This window comes from Triticum dicoccoides, chromosome 2B (genome assembly GCF_002162155.2).
Source record: "Triticum dicoccoides isolate Atlit2015 ecotype Zavitan chromosome 2B, WEW_v2.0, whole genome shotgun sequence".
NCBI lineage: Eukaryota > Viridiplantae > Streptophyta > Magnoliopsida > Poales > Poaceae > Triticum > Triticum dicoccoides.
Window position 1 is genome coordinate 78,462,011 of NC_041383.1, and position 4,828 is coordinate 78,466,838.

Here is a 4,828-nt window from a genome sequence, read left to right on the forward strand (position 1 = left end):
TCATAAAAAAAATCAAATTTTCCAAATTGTTTGCAAATAATTCTGAAATCTAATAAATAACGTTGATGTATTGGTTCATAATTATTTCGCGTTCTTTGTAGTCACTAGTCCTCACAAGCCGTAGTGGTTAGCAAAACAGTTCCTTTGTTGTAGCCGCAAGTCGTGAGGTCAAGTGCCTGTATCTGCACTTTTTTTCGCGAGACGTTTTTACCTTCTACTGCGGTGGGCCGGCCCATGGGGTGCGGCATGCGAGCGCCAGCTGCCTGAACCGGCGCTTAAGGCGCCGGTTAGGAGCTCCCCGCTGCTGCCTCCTAGCAGCCCAAATAGTGCCAGCCGGCCCCAATTGGCCCAACCGCAGCCCACCTCTACCCCCGCTAACCCTAGCGCCAGGGGGAGAGCGTCGGCTCGATCCCCACCCCAAGAAACTGCGCTAGCTCTCGGACCTTGCCGACCGGGTCACGCAGCATCTCCTCGTACCGCAGGAAGAGGACCCTCTCCCGGCTGGCTTTACTCGTCTGCCAGTAGCCGAGGATGTTGTCCCAGATGGGGTCGTTGACGTGTTTTCCCTCGCATGCATTCTCGAACAAGTCGGAGAACCTATACATGCCGCCGTTTGCAGCCGCAAAGTTTTTAACGAAATGCCATACTGAAATCAGCATATCCTTGGGCTCCCCTATTTCACAGATGAGTACAAAAATAATTGTACAAAAAAATATCCCTAGTGGCTAATACTTTAATTGTACAAAATTATGGATACAAATATTTTTATTTTTATTCACCTGTGATAACTTTTCAAGCATGGCATATATTGTTAATTTCTATATAACTTAAATATAGTCACATGTATATATTTATAATAAAATAACTATTAAATAATAATAAATATTTTTAAAGCACACCAAAACTCTTAAACGACAAATTTATGAAATATAAAAATGTGCATATAATTATTCAAATGTTTGTATACTTAAGATAATAATTATTAATTGTAATTTGGAAAATATTTGTACTATTCTAAATTATACAATAATTTTTATAATCGTAATCATTTTTATTTATATGATTTATTTCAAAAACAAGACGTCAAAACTTCTTAAAATTACTTGAACGTTTTGCTACATAAGTTATTTTTTGTATGTATAATATTAATAACACATCGATGTTTTAATGTTATTATAATTTAATTACATTTTACAAATACTAAAAAGTAAAAAAAAGCTGACAAGTGCAACATGGGCCGCACAAACAGCAACCCATTTAAACCATGTGAGCATGTTTATTTATAATATAGTTTATCATTATCCTATGTTGGCAAGAAAACATGAGTTGTCTGTTGGTAGGCTCGTCGTTAGCTAGCTTGACGTTCTAAGTTTGAGTCCTGGTGGGGGCTGTTTTTTGTCATTTATTTTCCCTTTATTCTGACATATGGGACCCGCTGGTCCTTGAGACATACACAATGCTAATCAGTATATGGCGCCATGTCAGCGCATTATAGGTCTACGGATTTGATTAGCATCATATTTGCAGGTTTGGGCCAAGTTCTAGAACCAGTTCGGTGTATTTTTTAAGTTTAGACACTAAAGTGAACATTAATGACAAGTTTAATCACCATCGGTGATATTACCTCAAAGATATAATAACGTTAAGATCACTAGATCTAAACGCTCTTATATTTTTCTACGGGAAAAATAGATAAAAACCAAAAAAGAAATTAGCAGAAAACGGGCGTAGATACCTACCTGCATACGTAAACGATCTTGCAGCCGGGATTTTGGGCGACGGAGGGAGGCAGGAGGGAGTGATGCAGGTGTGTGTTCATCAGCCTAGGCGACGGCAGCGCATCCAGCTTTGCTTCCTGGCCGGCGCTGAACAGGTCGTCGACCAAAGGGACGCAGTCGTGCGGGTTGAGGCGGAGGAGCGGGTGGCCGTCGTCGCCGGGCGGGTACGCAGCCCGCGCCATTGTGGCGAAGGACAGCGCCTTGAGCCACGTGGTGCCGCACTTGGGCGGGCTCGCTAGGAGCACGTCGTCGGGGCGTGGCGTGAAGCGCCGCTGGAAAGAGAGGAGCCCCCGCACCCTCTGGTGGGGCAGCCAGGCGCCTTGGCACTGCCGCATCAGGTAGCCTGCGCCTATGGTGGTGGTGGGCATGGCAGAGATGATGTCTGCATACTCTTCCGTCGGGGAGACGGTGTGGTCGTCGTCGCCGCTCACCGCGTCCTTGAACGGAACGGGACCGGCGAGGCATGAAGATGCGCCCAGAGCGGCGGCCATGGTTCTGTTGGCGATGCTTGCTGGCTGGCCTCTCGATGGATCTCCAACGAGTCAATAATGGCGCTAGATGCAATCCAGTGCACGTGTAGGCGTGTAGCCCACGTGTATGCGGTTGGCAGTAGTGAACAACTGAACATTGATGTGGGACAAGGAAGGGGCCATGTGTAACCACGTGATACATGTGGTAAGCAATCCAAACAATTTAAAAAAAAGAAGGGGCCATGTGTAGAACTCTCCGACCACGGACGATGTTATGATAATCTTGATGCATGGGTATAGTAGTATCCAGGTCTGGAGCTGCGTGTCGGCAAGGTTGAAAAATATCATAGCATAGTTGGCACAAGTACCTAGCGGTATCGGCGGATTCACAGCCGTGTTCACTATAAAAAATGTGTTTCGGGAATACAATAATACAGGTCAATACAATAAAAAGGATACACAATTTTTTTTTGAAATGTTAAAAAGATCCAACAAAAATTCTATGTGTTCTTTGTCACACCCAAATGCCACATACTAATTTATAGGCAAAAAGATAAAACATTTTGGCCTGTGAAAAAAAAACACCAAATGGTACCCTCAAAGTGTCATTCTAAATTTATTTTTTTTCACGGCAAAACACCGTTGCTCCATTTTGCATGAAAATGTTCGGGAATGCTTGCGATACTAATACGAAAAAATTTCAGAACTTCTTGAAAATATTTACTATATTTTTTGTTTACTATTCATGCGGGAGCACGTGCTCCTGGGAGCCAAAACAAAATTCTCCGGCTTGTGTCAGGTGACACCCCACTCTCTCTTTTCTCTCACACATAAACCCGACCTTTTATTTCGTCTTTACTAAATTAAATTGTCCATATCATCTAAACTATAAATTCGTTTTTGAAATGATTTATATATTTGAACTCATCGCACCAAGAACTTTAATGCTAGACCAATCTTCGATACATTTCAAACACGCTTAAATTTCAACATTTCGCATTCCGTATGTGAAACAAACCTATGTCAATATAGATGTGATTTTTGTAAAAACAAGCCAGTGAAAAGTAAAATGTAGGTTCTGAAAGTGAAGAAAGAGTTTCAAACTAAATGTCAACTTATGAAACTGATTATTTTAAAATGTGTAACAGTTTATTTCAAAAGAGTGAAATATGATATTTAAAAAATATGCAACTGAAATAGATATGATTTTTGCGAAACAAGCCAGTCGAAAGTGAAATTGGTTGTGAAAGAGAATAAAAATATAAAACTAACCAGTCAAATGGGAAATGAAGAGCAAAAAATGTGAAGCAAAACAAATTTTTTTTTGAATTACACATTTTCAAATAATCAATTTCACAGTTGACATTTTAAATAACATATTTCACTCATTTCGAGTTAGTCAAAATATATCCAACATTGATCTTGTTCTAAAGGTCTTTGCGTTAGGAGTTCAAATATATGAAAATATTCAAAACAAGTTTATAATTTAATTGTTTAAAAGATATGAGTGATTTAAATTGTCTAAGATATAGTAAAGTCTGTGAATTTGTTTGGGAGAGAGAGGGAGTAATGTTGCATTATCATACTACACTGACAAAAGATAGTAATATGGGGCCAATCAAACAGCCGACACTTGATTTGACTAACTAAAAAAAGACTAAAAAGAAATAGGAGAAACTAAGAAAACAATACAAAGAATAAACATTTGTGTGGACCATAGCTAGAAAATTGCAGAACTAATGTGTGGTGCCAGATCTACCGTTGCATGGCGTTACCGCTCAAAATGACTTTTGGGTGTTTCCTACTAGCTGCTAAATATCCTATATCTAAAAAGTAAAAAAGTAAAAGGTTTGCCAGTAGTTTATTTTCATGTTATTTGAGTTATGTGCCCCGACCTTTGTACCAACTAGTATCCTGGGAGATTTTATATGACTTTATTATTTATAATCAAATTAGTATTGCCTTTGCCATGCTAATTCTCATTAATTCCAGAATAAATTAATATTTCAAAAGAAAAACCAGATTAAACTCTTTAGAAGGATTACATGCATGTTTTCAAAGCAAGAATATGTTTTTCCTTGGAAAAGCTACTTGTGTGTTTGTAAAAGAAAAATGAAAATCTCTAAAACTATTTGTTGTTTTTAGGACAACTGCAAAAAAAAAACTAATATTGATTGTCAATTTCGGCGACTGCTCTCAAACATCCATTAGTGAAATCACGACATCTTGCATTGTGCGAGGGATTGAGAAGAATACGGTGAACCATTACGGCGCTTGGGAAGCATCGTGCCTCCACACCATTGTAACAAAGATTAACATCCGCAAGGGTATGAACTTCGGGATATATCGTCGTCTTCGCGTGACTTGGTTATCTCTTACCCGAGCCATTTACTTATACACTTAGTTTTGTGATTTCAGTTATATATCTAGGTATCACATAGTTGTTTATCTTGTTTAGCATAAGTTGTTGGTGCACATAATTGAGCCTACTTTACTTATGTTTTGTGCTTGGTGAATTAAACACTAGTTTTATTCGACATTTACTCAAGTCTAAACTATAATTCTTTTAAAATGCCTATT

The 4,828-nt window shown here is 39.1% G+C and overlaps 1 pseudogene; it reads right to left on the bottom strand.

Annotated features, from left to right (window-relative positions):
* Window positions 1–380: 380 nt before the first annotated feature.
* On the bottom strand, window positions 381–2,269 carry LOC119360515 (annotated as a pseudogene).
* Between the last annotated feature and the right edge of the window lie 2,559 nt (window positions 2,270–4,828).